The following is a 16730-nucleotide window of genomic DNA, read 5'->3' on the forward strand; positions in this document are numbered from 1 at the left end:
GCGCATATAGCGCTGTATTGTGTGAGCGGGGAGGAACGCCCCCTGCTGTCTGCTGAGCCAAAGGCAGAACACTGAATTGTCAGAGGGTCCTGTATTCTGTAAAAGTATTCACAGAAAAATGTCATTTCCTTAACAATGTTCTGTGCTGACATCAATCTGGTATATCAATTCAAGGGCAAAGTACTAAGCCAGTATCTGAAGTGCTATGTAATGCTAAAGAGCCTTGAAGGTTTATACTACTGCTGGCATTAGGGAGAAAACTGAGGCACATATTGGAATTAGGGGAAGTTCACATGGAGATTTTTGGTCAGAATTTTGAGGCCGTATCCAAATCAATGGGAGCAGAACGGACATGCTCATTCTTCAGGCTGATTCAACTCGCGATTCGGTCTGAAGACACTCCCTCCTCCCGACTAGGCCCATTCATTGGGCATAATCCAGAGCAAAGTGCGTGACTGAATGCTGTTGCATTGCACTGGCATTCAGTCGTGGCTACCCGTTTTTTGGTGCCTTAGGGGGCATTCACACGGAGGAAGTTGGAGCTGATTTGGCATGATAACTCGCGGCAGAATCAGCGCTAAAAAAAAGCCTCCCATTGACTTCAATGGGTTTTGCGTTGAAAACGGAACCCATTGAAGTCAATGGGAGTGTTTTTTTCAGCGCTGATTCTACCATGAGTTGTCGTGGCAGAAACAGTGCCAACTTCCTCCGTGTGAATGCCCCCTATCATTGCCTTTATGATTGACAGCCTGCCTTACTATCAGATGTGGGGAGGATTCTTCCTTCCTATTTATTCTTGGTTCTATATGCGCCTGCCTAGTGTGTGGCTGCATGTGTTTACAGCTGCTGAAAACTAAACTGATCTTTCTCTATCCCGTCCTTTTTTCTTCACTTTTTTCTATTACTATAAGGAGTATTAGTATAAGAACTTACCATGGGCTGGAATTTGATGCAGAAACTCTTATAAAGAAATCCTTTTTGAGCCTTTTTGTCTGAAGCATGCCTCCACACAGACAAGGAAGACTGGTTTACACTAAGGAGACACTATTACACCTTGGAAGCATGCTGCAGGACAAGCATGCTCTTACCATCCCCCACGAACTAATAAGGAAACTTAGAAAACGTGGAAAACGAGCCGGCATACTGAGACGCGAAGGAAAAAAACGCAAAAAGCATGTGATCCCGTCCATCATTATGGGGAATGTGAGATCAATTGTGAATAAGATGGATGAACTGACAGCACTGACCAGACATCAACAGGAGTTTCGTGAGTGCAATATGATGCTGTTTACAGAGACTTGGCTTACTGAAATCACTCCGGACATACTTGCCTCCGTGGAGGGCTTCAAACTTCTTCGGGCGGACAGAACACTGGAGAGCGGTAAGCGAATAGGCGGAGGAATTGCAATATTTGTCAATGAAAGATGGTGTAATCCAGGACATATTGGGGTTAAGAAACAATTGTGTGGAAAGGATATTGAACTGCTAGCCGTGGGCATGAGACCTTTTTACCTGCCAAGGGAACTATCACATGTTATCGTACTAGCTGCATATGCCCCCCCCCCCTCTGCTAAAGCTGACGCTGCCTGTGAAGTCCTCCATGCTGTTGTGAGTGAGCTGCAATCATCTCACCCCCATGCCCTGCTCCTAGTGTCTGGAGACTTCAACCATGTCTCAGCATCCATTCTACCAGGCTTCACACAGTATGTAACCTGCCATACAAGAGACAACAAGACGCTGGACTTGCTCTTTGCCAATGTAAGGGATGCATATAACTCATCTGCCCTACCACCCCTAGGCAGATCAGATCACAACCTGGTACATCTGCGACCCACATACATTCCACTGGTGCGCAGAGAACCGGCGGTTACCCGTACCGTGAAGATTTGGTCAGAGGGAAGTGTCGAGTCTCTAAGGGACTGCTTTGATATAACTTTATGGGAAGTGTTTCAAGACTCATTTCCAGAGGACATTGAGGGACTCACACACTGCACACTGCATATCTGAGGTGTGGGACAGCCTTAAGGCAATTTCAGGACACAAGGAAAAGACAGGGCACCAAACAGTAGGGGACAGGAAGTGGCTTAACGAGCTTAATCTATTCAATAGATTCGACTCCAAGCAAATGCTCCCTCCACCAGCATGTCAGCCAACCGCCCTCCCCTCACACACCAAGACCCAACCCCCACCGAACTGCGGTCAACTGCAATCTGACTATCTGATCCTGCAGGAGTCTCAGGTGTGTAAGGAAATGAAGAATATTAGAGCGAACAAAGCGGGGGGACCTGATGGTATAAGCGCAAGAGTTCTTAAAATGTGCAGTGACCAGCTGGGTGGCATTATTACGCACATGTACAATATGAGCCTGAAGCTGGGGGTGGTACCTCAACTGTGGAAAACATCTTGCGTGGTACCAGTCCCAAAGAAACCCAACCCGATGGGCTACAATGACTACCGACCTGTAGCACTGACATCACACCTGATGAAGGTCCTAGAGAGACTGGTCCTGACACACCTACGCCCCCTAGTGAGCTCCGCTCTGGACCCCCTCCAGTTTGCCTACCGGCCAGGCATTGGGGTAGATGACGCCATCATCCACCTTCTTCATAGAGCTCTCTCTCACCTGGAGAAACCCAGGAACACTGTGAGAATAATGTTCTTTGATTTCTCCAGTGCGTTCAACACCATTCAGCCAGGGCTACTGAGGGAGAAGTTGAACCTTGGTGGTGTGGACCATCACCTGTCCAACTGGATCCTAGACTACCTGACAAACCGCCCTCAGTATGTGAGAGCCCAGGACTGTGTGTCTGACACTGTGATCTGTAGTACGGGGGCACCACAAGGTACAGTTCTTGCCCCATTCCTCTTCACACTGTACACTGCTGACTTCAGGCACAACTCCTCCAGCTGTTACTTACAGAAGTACTCCGATGACTCTGCTATAGTCGGCCTTATCACTGATGGCGACGATAGGGAATACAGAGACTTAAACCGGGATTTTGTTGAATGGTGCCAGCAGAACCAGCTCAGGATTAATGCTGGGAAGACCAAGGAGATGGTGGTGGACTTTAGTAAACGGAGAGGTGCTCCGACCCCGGTGGAGATCCAAGGAACATGTATTGAGATAGTCAGGACCTATAAGTACCTGGGCGTGCTCCTCAATAATAAACTAGACTGGGCTGATCACCTGGAGGCGCTGCACAGAAAGGGCCACAGCAGACTCTACCTGCTCAGGAGGCTGAGGGCCTTCGGAGTCCGGGGGACACTTCTTAGGGCCTTCTTCAACTCTGTGGTTGCCTCAGCCATCTTTTTCGGTGTGGCCTGCTGGGGAAGCAGTATATCATCCAGGGACAGAAATAGACTTGACAGGCTGATCAGGAGGGCCAGCTCTGTCCTGGGGAGCCCCTTGGACCCAGTACAGGTGGTGGGTGACAGAAGGATACTGTCTGTGGTGACCTCCATGCGGGAGAACAAATCCCACCCCATGTATGGGACCCTGATGGGACTTGGCAGCACTGTAAGCGACCGTCTGCTTCACCCCAAGTGTGAGAAGGAGCGCTATCGCAGGTCCTTCCTTCCAACCGCGACCAGGCTGTATAATCTACATCAGACCAAACGAAGATCATGCCGCACAGAGAACTAATGATTATGAGGATGACCATGAAGTCTTCCTCTTTCTCTTCTGTTTTTCCTTAGCTGCCATGGACTCCTAGTATATCTTCTCTTCTCAGCTTATCTGTGTCTACGTCTGTAATATATTACTCTGTATTATCCTGTATCTGTATTACTATGCTGCTGTAACACGCTGAAATTTCCCCAATGTGGGACTATTAAAGGATTATCTTATCTTATCTTATCTTCACATTCACATTGGTGCTTGCTATTGACTTTTGGGTGCTGGTTGTTACTTTTACTGAATTGTTACCTGTACCCATATTATTGACCTCTGGCTTTACCTTTGACTATTCTCTGATTTTGTACTGCGTTGCTCTACTGTTACCAATCCCTTGGCTAGCTGACCTCCCTTTTGTTGTTGTATGTCTTGTCTACGTTCTGTTTCACCAATATCTAGGTAGGGTTTTGCCGCCATGTTGTTGGTAGTCTTTTGCATAGGACAAGTCCAGGCAAGTAGGCAGGGTTGGAGGGGTTCAGCTTGTCGTGCCCCCCCCCCCCACACACACACACACTTAGAGGCCCACATAAAATATGCCAATGTTATAAATAGAACAAGGTAGGAAGGGGCCCCTTTATAGATTTTTCACTAGGGCTCAGGATCTTCAAGTTACATCTTTGACTGTGTTTACAGCAAGCGGGAAATAAGGGATAGTCAGCTTTCTGGTCTTATAGTCAATGGTTGGGTGGCATGTCTCCTCTCATAAATGTAGCTTTGTCAATAATAAAAGTCCATTACTGTATCAGAATCTTACAGTTTCCTATCGGAGCAAGTTCCCATTTGAACCTGAAAAGATAAATGTCCTTAAAGGGGTTGTCCCATCACAAGGATCCTATCTATACTGCTTGATAATGTGAATGTAAGATTTTTCCTAAATACACTGCTTCAGCAAAACTGCTTTGTTTGTCCACTATCTTACTTTATTCAATTCATTGCTGACACAGCCCTTGACTTATCTGCTCAAAAGTCAAGTGATGTAGCTGCCTGCTCTCAGGGGGAGGGAGGTGGGGCTAAGTGCATGGGAGCGAGCCTGTGTTTCTAGCTATTCCTGTGTCTGCACCACGTGACCTAGCTTCCTGCTCTCAGATAGGGGAGAGGAGCTGCTTTCATTTCTGAACTCGTCTTCTGTTCTCCCAGTTATCAGGCTAGCTAATTCAATTGTGTTCATTATGGCAGAGACAGGCAGTCTCTGTATGTAACACAGAATGGAGTTGCTCCTGCCTGTACTTCATAGTCCAATATTGTGCATATGTTCACTGAAAAATAGGATGTACTTATTCCTTATTTACATATGTTTCACTGAGGGGGGATTGACTAATCCACTATCCACTAATCCAATATTGTGCATATAATGTTGTTTGAGGACCTTTGATGACATCACAGGCCCTTCAGCTGCTCCATAGGATCATGCTATGTGGTGGGCGGAGCTACATGCTAATTTGGGAAGGAGCTAAACAGCATGTTGCATATGAAACCCCGCCCACCAAATGACACAAGAAACCAGGAAGAAAGAAGATTTTACACCAGTGAAGACTGGTGAGTATGCAACGTGGGAATACCCCTTTAATATCATTTATTTTGTGTGTACAGCTGAATATCTTTAATGAATAGTGAGCTAAATATTCCATTTCTATACATCTTCATGTCTTTATCACAGTCATTGACAAACTGAATTTTGTCACTATTTATGCAACTACCGCACCTTCTTTATAAGTCTCAGATACAATTTATTTTGTGATTTTAAAAGAAAAAATTTACAAGGTAAAAATCCACAAAATGCATTATCAGATTTGATGTGTAACCTAATAGGCGCCATTATCCTAAAAGGACTGAATCAACACAACCTGATCTATTCCATTAAGTGCTGACACCTACCAAGTACATAACAAGGTTTATGTTATATAGATTAATTAACAAAATCTACACATTACTGATAAACACCAAGTATGTAGTCAGCAGAAAAGCCAGCAGTCCGACTGGCCTGGATACATATCTTACTGCCTGTCTACAGGAAAATCCTCGTCTGTGATTTCATTTAATTACCTAGGAAATTTGTAATAACTGCAGCAGACGGAATCTTCTCTGTCATAGACACTGGGTGCTTCATTACCACCGTATCAATGCATATCAGCCTGATACACATCATTATTTTCATCACTGGGTTTATTCCGACGCCAACAAAGCTCCTCGTATTTAGGAAACAAGCCAGGCACATTGGGTTTTATTATGTCACATTACTTATTCTTTATGTAACAATAATGATGACCTTTGCCTCTTTAGTCTCATTTAAAATGAAGATATTCATCATTAAACTCCAATGTGGAACCTTTCTCATATAAAGATGTATTGCACATGTCAGTCTTCCAGCTTGAGATAAATACATTGTGAAATATGACAATTAGAATACTTTTTTGGAAACAAAAGTAATCTAAACGACAAGGAAAGGTAAGAAAATGAATAATAATAACAACAATATTTATATAGCCCCAATAGATTCTTCAGCACTTTACAATCAAGAGGCACAAAATCATACATTAAAGGGGGTCTGAAGCATATTAACCCATCCTAGACATTGTGTCAGATATCTAAATATGGTGGCAGCTTAGGAGTATTCTACAGCAGAGACCAGTGCTAATACCTGCGATCATTGCCCGCACTGATTAAGGGCATTAAAGGGGTTGTCCTATCTCAAGGATCCTATCTAGACTGCTAGCTTATGTGCATTTAAGACTTTTCCTAAATACATTGCTTCATCAAAACTGCTTTGTTTGGCTGTTATCTGAGATTATTCACTTCATAGTTTACACTGCATTTCCATAACCACGGACCTGGGGATGATCTTATCTTTCCGCCCAGGACAATTGACGTAGCTTCCTGCTCTCAGGAGGGGAGGGGAAGCTGAGTGCTTGGAGCAGCTTGTATTTCTGAGCTGTTTACCTTCCTTTTCCAGTTATCAGGTCTGCTAATTGAATTTTGCCGATAAGTGCTGAGATAGGGAGTCTATTACCTCTGTATGTAAGCACAGACCTAAAACAAAGTTTATTGCAAGCTGACTCTTACTCCTGTAGCATGTAAGTTTGGGATTCTCATCACTTATCAAATCCAGCTCTGCTACATCAGCTTCATATCATGCATCTTCCAGTGATACTGTACTAATTTATTTACAACCATCCCTCATTACTGACTGCAAACATGTACTGCTATGAAAAGAGATAGCAGAGCTGGCTTTGTCTGGGAGACAGAAAGTGAAACCCTGCCCACCAATTCACCGAGAAAACTAGGAAGTGAACAGAGCATACAGCCTGCAAGTTGCTGATCAGGAGAGTTGGGAATACCCCTTTAAGGTCTTTGGTGCCTCGGACAAAGATGACTGAGGAGTTATTTTAGTGGAGATGCATGGGCACAGCCATTTTGTCATGGATCACCAGTCCTCAGAACAAGATCCAAGACCAGCAATCCATTGCCATAACACTCAGGAACCTATTGAAGGTTCTGTTAAATTTGTGTCTATGCCCAGACCCAGAATCTGGACTGCAGACTGCACCGCTAAGGGAACAGGAGAAGGAGACTTTCCCTGATGCTACGGCGGCTAGCTAGGCCCTGCCTGCGGGTGGTGGTCAGTTGTTCCCAAGCTAGCCTTGGCCCCGACAACTCCTGGCTCTCTAACACGAAGGCCTAGCCGACAGATAGGGCGAGAGCTACAAGAGAGCTAAGGACTGGGGATACTAAGGTGGTCACCCCTACAGAAACTAAGGTGCAGCGGAAGACAACACAAACAGGATGAGATGTGCTGGACAACATACACGCAGCACAACACAATACGCAACATGAGAATGAGGAGAGAGACAGTGGAGAGGTGAGGAAAGGGTTAACACAGGACTGGGGCAAAACAAATTGGAACCTAAACCTCACAAATAACCAGATAGTGCCAGGCAAACAGAACTGAAGGACAGGGTAGAGTAGAAGTGTGGAGGGACAAACCAGACTCACACACAAGGCAACACTCACACCACTTCCTAGTCAGTTGTAATTCCACAAAACAATACTCCTCCCAGAGCCACGAATTCCAGTTGGTAACAACGAAAACCGGCAACTAGTGAAGCCAGCCCTCCTCCTAATAAAGGCCCCAGAATCGTCCCATAGGACAATGGTAACAACCAACACCTGAGGCTCGATCCAAAAAACCTCAAGTAAATTCTCAAGGCCAATACTCAATGCCCAAACAGATGGCAAAATGGCAAGGAAACCACCAGAAGACCCCAGACCACCAGATCAAAACCCCAACCAAACCCCACCAGAAAAGCACACAGGTTGTGACAGGTTCCCAGGCTTGTCTGGCATTATGTTGTATACGGTATATGTAGATAAGACACAAAATCCACAGTCACCATAGGCAATGCCATTAGGGTTGAGCGATCGCGATCGGGATCAGATTCCGATTCCGATCTTTTTTGGCAGGATCAAGGTCTCACGTTAGTTCCCACAATGCTTGGCTACTGGTCAATCATTGTGGGAAAAGCTAACAACATTGTTTGATTGGCCAGTAGCCAAGCATTGTGGGAACTAACGTGAGACCTCGATCCTGCCAAAAAAGATCGGGATCGGAATCCAATCTTTTTCAATCCCAATCGCTCAACCCTAAATGCCATAGATTAACTCTATCTCCCATCTCTATGTAAGGACCTATGTATAGGTTATAGAGCATACCTAGAAAACTCTCCCATAGAAGGCAATACAGTCTGCTCCTGACCACTGTGTCTATGGTGGCCCATGACCGTTATAGACTATTTTAGTCTTAGTGGCAAGAGTTGGAATGACAAGATTTTTAAGATTTTTAAATATAGATGGATATAAATATAACATGGAAAAAACAACAACCAAAAATATTTAAAAATATATTTTAAAAAAACAAACGTGATTTAAACAATAGTATCATTTGTGGTGACACTTTCCCTTTAAGAATGGAAAAAGAAAAGCTATAACTGAATAAAATAAGAGTTATACTAAATCATTTCCCAACAAACTATACATCAATCTTCCCAGAATTTGCTGTATGTTCATGGTGACAGGTTTGTTTTCAGGATTCCTAGAAACCTCAGTTTTAAAATATTTTTTAGTAAAGAACATATAATTACCCATAAACTTTTAAATGGGGCACATAAGCTGAGACAGTCCTTGAAGGATGCGGTAACAAATGCTTGTGACAGAATTGCTTGTCAACTCTTGCCAATATGTTGTAAATCTCTGTACTGTTTTCTCAAAAGAAAAAGAAGACAGCAGTAGCAATCTTAAAGGGGTTGTATGAGACCCAAAGATATTGAATACCATCAGGGCCGCCGATAGGCCAGTACTACTGCTACTGGCGTCAGGGGCCCGGCCAAATTTAAAAAGGGGGGCGGGGCCCGGGCCCCCTGGCGCCGGCAGCAGTCATTGTAAATCCTGTTTGTTTCAACTCAGATCTGCGTCCAGAGGACGCAGATCTGAGTTGAACACATATGCGGCTGAAGCAAGGAGCTGACACAGGTCAGCTCCTCGCTTCACCGTTGCGCGCCTCTCTCGCTGACACATATGTGGCTGAAGCGAGGAGCTGACCTGTGTCAGCTCCTCGCTTCGCCACTGCCGCCGACTACCCGGCAGTGTAGACGCGATGTGATCACGTCACATCGCGTCTACAACTGTGCGCCAGTAAGAGAGAGAGGCGTGCAGAGAGCAGCGGGGGAACGAAGGAGAAGGTAAGTGTAATGTGGAACGTGAAACTGGGGGCAGATGAAGGAGAGGACGGCATGACACTGGGGGCAGAGATGGAGAGGACGGCATGAGACGGGCAGAGATGGAGGGACATGAATCTGGGGGCAGAGATGGAGAGGACGGTATGACACTGGGGGCAGAGATGGAGGGACATGAATCTGGGGGCAGAGATGGAGGGACATGAATCTGGGGCAGAGATGGAGGGGACATGAATCTTGGGCAGAGATGGAGGGGACATGAATCTGGGGGCAGAGATGGAGGGGACATGAATCTGGGGGCAGAGATGATGGGGACATGAATCTGGGGGCAGAGATGGGGGCATGAATCTGGGGGCAGAGATGTGGAGACATGAATCTGGGGGCAGAGATGGAGGGACATGAATCTGGGGGCAGAGATGGAGAGGACATGAATTTGGGGGCAGAGATGGAGGGACATGAATCTGGGGCAGAGATGGATGGGACATGAATCTGGGGGCAGAGATGGAGGGACATAAATCTGGGGGCAGAAATGGAGGGGACATGGATCTGGGGGCAGAGATGGAGGGGACATGGATCTGGGGGCAGAGATGGAGGGGACATGAATCTGGGGGCAGAGATGGAGGGGACATGAATCTGGGGGCAGAAATGGAGGGGACATGGATCTGGGGGCAGAAATGGAGGGGACATGGATCTGGGGGCAGAGATGGAGGGGACATGGATCTGGGGGCAGAGATGGAGGGGACATGAATCTAGGGGCAGAGATGGGAGGACATGAATCTGGGGGCAGAGATGGAGTGGACATTAATCTGGGGGCAGAGATGGGGACATGAATCTGGGGGCAGAGATGGAGGGACATGAATCTGGGGGCAGAGATGTAGAGACATGAATCTGTGGGCAGAAATGGAGGGGACATGAATCTGGGGGCAAAGATGGAGGGGACATGAATCTGGGGGCAGATGAAGGGTGTATATGAAGCTGGGGGAGAGACGGAGGGGGGACATATAATTTACGGGTGACTGTAGGAGGATTATACAGTGTGCGGGCACACGAAAAATTAATGAGTGGGTGGAGTCAACATAACAGTGGGTGGGGCTAAATTTCTCACGGCGTGCAGAGTGTGCCGCACATTTTGTCCCTCTTTTGGTTCTTCAAAAGTTGGGAGGTATGGGTACAGGGGGCAATGGAAAGATGTTAGAGGGTGGACGGGGGGGGGGGGATTGTTGGGACATCGGGTGTGCGGCACTGCGGAGAGGGAACTGGGACAATAATATATAATATATAAGTTTTTAGCTGGAGAATAATAATGATGTAGGCTGCTATGCTACTGGTATAGCAGCCTGTTTGGGGGTGGGACTTTCACTTTAAAGGAGTGTTCACATTGCGTTTTTGGGCTCCCTTGCCGGGATATGTTGGTAACCAGTCACAATCAGCTCCCCACTTATCCCTGCACGGAGAACTGCAGGCCCCCCCCCTTTTTTTTTAATGGCCAGTTCTTCATGCAGGGATAAGTTGACAGCTGATTCTGACTGGTTACCAACGTATCCCAGCAAGGGAGGCCAAAAATGCAATGTGAAAAAGCCCTGAGGATTTATTAGGAGGGCTCTTATAGATGGTGTTGGCTCTCTATAGGCACGGTCACACGTAGCAGATTTTACCTGCAAATAGAATCTGATTAAGCCTTGTAATGCTGCTAAATAAAGGGAAATGTAATACATAATTGGTATGACGCAAAATAAGGTAGTTTTAAAATGGCAGGGGGGCAGACACTTAGGCTGTATGGGGCCCCAAAATTCCTGATGGCGGCCCTGCATACCATACCATACCATACGCTTTAGTCCAGGTCTGGGAGGAGATCCCTAAGGAGACCATCCACAACCTCATCAGGAGTATGCTCAGGCGTTGTAGGGAGGTCATACAGGCACATGGAGGCCACACACACTACTCACCCTCATTTTGACATGTTTTAAGGACATTACATCAAAGTTGGAAGCCTGTAGTGTGTTTTTACACTTTAATTTTGGGGGTGACTCCAAATCCAGGCCTCCATTGGTTAATATATTTGATTTCCATTGATGATTTTGTTTTCATCACATTCAACTTTGTACAGAACAAAGTATTCAATGAGAATATTTCATTCATTCAGATCTAGGATGTGTTATTTGAGTGTTCCCTTTATTTTTTTGAGCGGTATATATTACAAAATTTATTAATGACTCAAATACCGCCAGTAAATCAAAAGTTGTCTGAAGCTTACTTACGCTTTTATACCCTTCAGTCTCACGAAACCTCTTTAATCTGAATCCAAAAACTGCCACCAATGTACAAAAAAAAAAAAAATAATAATAAGTCTAGTTTTGCCCAATGTTCTTCATATAACTATTACTCACTGCTGAAACATTTCTTTTATATACTTTCCATCCTTTGTTGCCATAAGCGCTTACATCTAAACACTTAACATTTACGCTGCGGCAAATATAGGAACAAAAAAGGTCGCCGTAATTACAGCAGATCATAGAAATAACATTACTTAAAAATAAAATTTTTATAAATCTTCAGTATACTCTGAATTCTGCAATAGACAGCTCTAATAAAGCTATTCAATCTACAGACTCCTACCTATGCAAGTACAGAACAATGTTTAGCTATGTAATGCTTTATTTCAGAGTTTGTGAATGTCTTCAATGCACATCAGAGGTAAACTCTTTATCACTTTTTATAGGGCGCTGTTCTTTGTCTGCTCCACATCACATCATATAAGGGCACTTAAGAACTGGAACAACATTCACAACATTAGACATCTGTAGAACATGCCATTCACCTTTGCATTTTGCAGATAACTTACATATGTATTAGCCCTGCTCCTTAACCCCTTCCCGCCAATGGCCCTTTTTTGACTTCCTGACCAAGCTCGATTTTTCAAAACTGACGTGTCACTTGATGTGGCAATAACTTTGGAATGCTATAACTTACCAAAGTGATTTTGAGATTGTTTTTTTTGTAACACATTGTACTTCATGTTAGTGGTAAATTTTGGTTGATATGTTTTGTGTTTAATTCTGAAAAAATAGAAAATTTGGTGGAAATTTTGAAAAATATGCATTTTATAAAGTTTGAAATACAGATAGTCAGACCGCCAAAATTATATGATATATCTCATGTCCCAGATCTCTGCTTTATGTCGGCATCAAACTTTAGTCACCCTTTTATTTTTTATGGACATTATAAGATTTACAAGTGAAACAACAATATTCAAAATTTTCAAGAAAATTCCAAAACCCATTTTTTAAGGGACTAATCCAGTTATGAAGGGGATTTTGAAAGACCCTTGTATTAAACCCCCCATAAATCACTCAATTTTCAAAACTGCGCCCCTTAAATCAGCCAAAACAACATATATCAAGTATTTCAACCCTATAAGTGCTTAACAGGAATTAAGACAAAATGGAGGTGAAATTTTCAAATTTGATTTTATTTTACTAATATTTTCATTTAGCCCTAGAATTTGCACATTCACAAGGGGTTAAAGGAGAAAACGCATCCCTCAATTTGTTATGCAAGTTCTCCGGACTACCATAGTACCCCACTTGTGGGTGTAAACTAATATATGGACGCACAGCCCTTGAGGTGTCAAAACAGTGGAAACCTCTAGAAAGTGACCCCGTTTTGAAAACCGCACCCCTCAAACAATTTATCAAGTGATGTAGTGAGCATTAGTAACCCCGAAGTGAATATGCAAGCTGTGCAGAGTAAATTGGGCACACTAAATCCCATTCTATTTTCCCACTAGCTCCTATGACACGGATGGGGAAGAGGGGCATTCTGGGGGATCAGCACTGGTGTATTATCTCTCATAAGCTCTAAATATGGGGTGTCCCCTGAAAACACTCGCACAGCTTATACATTTCCTTCTAGTCGCAGCCACTTATGTCCTAATGATTTGGCGACTTTTGAGGGTTTTGTTTTTACATTGTACAAGCTAGATTTTTATTTTCTGGCAATGTGGCCATATGAGGGCTTGGTGTTTGCGGTATTAGATGTACTTTTCAATGCCACCATTTTGGGGTGCCTGTAACTTATTGACTACATTTTATTAACTCTTTCTGGGTGGGATGTAAAAGGAAACATCAATTCTGGTATTGCTTTTAGCATTTTTTTTCCCTGTGCAGCGTACAGCATAAGTAACATGTTACCTTTATTCTGCGGGTCGGTATTGTTACGGCGATACCTCATTTATATTATTTTTTAATGCGTTGCTATTTGTGCAGAATAAAAATCAATTTAGGGGAAAAAATGAATTATTTTTGCATCGCGTGCATACATGTGTATCGCAGAGTACAGGAAGCTCTCATCCCCGTGCACACTCACAGGGCTGACAGCCTCCATTCTTTGCAGGATCAACCAGGTACGTGTAGGGGACGGCATGGGCCAGACATGGGGTCACTGATCAGACCCCGGGCTGCCCACTACCAACACGGGCACCCCCCAAAACCGTCACAGGGGGTGCCGATCAGCACCATTATGTCCCGATCCCCGGAGATGCCGGCAGTCATGTTTGATCACCGGCATCTCAGGGGTTAACACCTGTGATCGGACCCGGTTCCGACCGCGGGTGTTACAGGGCATTGTCAGCCGTATATTACAGCTGACACCCGCAGGGCATGGTGCGCACACAGTTTCTGTGTGCGCACCACGCAGCCGCCGTAGTACTACAGCGGTTTGCAGGAAGTCCTTCCCGGCAGCGCCGTACTGTTATGGTGGATGTTGGGAAGGGGTTAAAAGGGACGGACCTACTCTCCAGGCACATACTATAGTATATTCTAGTAAACACTTCCTAATAACATATTAACTCTATGTTGGTATAATTCTTTGTTTTACTTTTCCCCCTGTTCCTTCTTCATAAGTGGGTGTTCCATTGCTGTTCTCAATGGGCTGGCTCTGTGCATTTTGATACTGACCAATCACTGGTAACAGTGTTACACTTTATAGGAATATTCCCATTAAACAACAAGAAGGTTAACACTGTGCTGTCTTCCCAAGAAGAAAGAAAAGAGGGAAAAGTTCTAAGAAAAGATGTACTTAGAAGCACAGAATACTGCCTGGCTAGCTCAGTCAGCAGAGCATGAGGCTATTAATCTCAGGGTCGTGGGTTTGAGCCCCATGTTGGGTGCCAAATAAAAGTACTTATTAAATAAGACATGTTGACATCTGAACAGGGGTTCTGCTCATATCTTTATTCATTACACTTATCGGGCATACTTTCTACACGTATTTTACTAGTATAATATCAGGCCAATACACAACTAGAAGTTAACAATAAACTTGACACAAAATATTCCTTTTCTTAGGAAATGTAACAGCCGTCTGAAGTTGTGATGTCATCATGGTGGCAAGCAGCATGGCTCTCAGCTCCAGAGGCAGGATCTGTTGTGGCTTGTATCACCTTAAAGGGACACTATCATTCAGAAAACACATCCCTGCATTGGAATAACCTTTATAAAGACTGTTCTAGTTCTTCCTTTGTTTCCAGGCAGAAGTTTTTGTGTAAATTAGTTTTTTGCAGATATGCAAATGAAGATCACAGAGCACAGGGGACATTCCTCATGTGCGCCGAGCATAGCAGCATCATAGCCTTCAGCATGTTCACACCCTCCTCCTGGCCATTGTATTCTCACCTCCCTTGTTCTGCTTCCTCTTTTGCTGCATCATCAGCAGCATTAGTCTTCGGTAAGAACACAATCTCGCGCATGCGCTGTCACTTCTGCCACTTCAGGTTTGGGCAGCGCATGTGGTTATAAGGAGATCCAAGATGGCCGCTGGAACATGCACTGTCAGCTCTGCCCTAGCCCAGAGCTGACAGTACATGCGCGAGATTGCAATCTGAAGACTGATGCTGCTGCTGATGCAGTATAAGAGGAGGCAGAACAAAGGATCTCATCATCAGAGGGGGCGAGAATACAATGGCCATGAGGAAAGAGCGAACACACTGAAGGCTAGGACACTGATTTCTCTGTACGCCCCCTGTGCTCCATCATCTTCATTTGTATAGCTGCAAAAAACTAATTTACACAAAAATCGCTGCCTTGAAAACAGAAACAAAGGCAGGACTAGAATAGCCTTTATAAAGGCTATTCCAATGTAGGGTTATATAAAAAAAAAAAAAACTTGAAAGTCTTCAGTAGTTAATACCTTTTTTAATGGCTAACTCATAATGATGACAAATTTTAACGTTTCAAAGCTCCTGGCTTCTTCTTCAGATATAACTAAAAGCAATTTCTGAAGGCTGCATATTGATGTACAACAGGACACATAGGGATAGAATTTTAGGAGGAAGGGAGAAGGGGGAAGAGGCTTACTGGTATATACACGTAAACAATTCCAAGGTTCTTATCTTTATGGCTGTCTAAGTTCAGTGATTTCTGTACAATTTATTGGAGACCATCCTGGAGACCAAGCCTTGGGTTTCTGTCCATTAAAGGTGCTCCTTGTTAGGGGGCTAAAGGTCAACCCATTAACAGTCTCCTTTACTATCAACAACCTTCCAAGTCCATCTTGTCCCCATCCTTACCATCTGCATCCTAGCTTCCAGTTGCCCACAATAAATGAGTATATGAGAGAACTGCTTCATAATGTTAAATAGCGTTGCCACATCTTGGCTTATAAATTGTTACAAGGAGGCCATTCTAATTAGAAATGAGCAAACACTATTCGAAACAGCCGTTTCGAATAGCACACTCCCATAGAAATGAATGGAAGTGGGCACGCAGACTTTGCCGGCAGCCGGCCGCTTAACCCCCCGCGTGCCGGCGATGTCCATTCATTTCTATGGGAGCGTGCTATTCGAAACGACTGTTTCGAATAGTGTTCGCTTATCTCTAATTCTGATTTCTTTCAAGTTTTTTTTTATTATTATTATTCTATAATGTTCCATTTGTTTGCACATGAGGATGTATCAATGTTAAAGCTGTGTGGAGTATGTTGGCGCCTTATAGATAAAAACTATTATCTTGTAGCCCATGACAATAGCTCGAAGCACTTTAAGCACTTTGTCTTGGCTTGAATGCGATGTGATGACCTATTGAAGTCATGTTCTGATGAGAGAATAGTGTGGGCTAAAACATACTCTACAGTTATCACTTGTGTTTTGTACATGTTCTATACAGATCTCGGATTGTATTCTATGAGCAGCTATAATCTTAAGAATTAACTCCTATTGAATAAAAGGTTGCAATGTGACATGAAACAACGAAGAAGGGCAAATGTTAAAATTAGATAAATTGCCTTATGATACTCCAAGGATCAATGCCACAATACATACAGTAGAAGAAATCTAT

At 44.2% G+C, this 16730-nt stretch overlaps 1 non-coding gene across 1 annotated transcript; it reads left to right on the forward strand.

The window, feature by feature from the left end:
* Positions 1-14493: 14493 nt before the first annotated feature.
* TRNAN-AUU (transfer RNA asparagine (anticodon AUU)) lies at positions 14494-14566 on the forward strand. Its single transcript has one exon. It is a non-coding gene; the product is annotated as a tRNA-Asn (tRNA).
* The last annotated feature ends 2164 nt before the right edge of the window (positions 14567-16730 follow it).

This window comes from Leptodactylus fuscus, chromosome 4 (assembly GCF_031893055.1).
Source record: "Leptodactylus fuscus isolate aLepFus1 chromosome 4, aLepFus1.hap2, whole genome shotgun sequence".
In the NCBI taxonomy this organism is placed as follows: Eukaryota; Metazoa; Chordata; class Amphibia; order Anura; family Leptodactylidae; genus Leptodactylus; species Leptodactylus fuscus.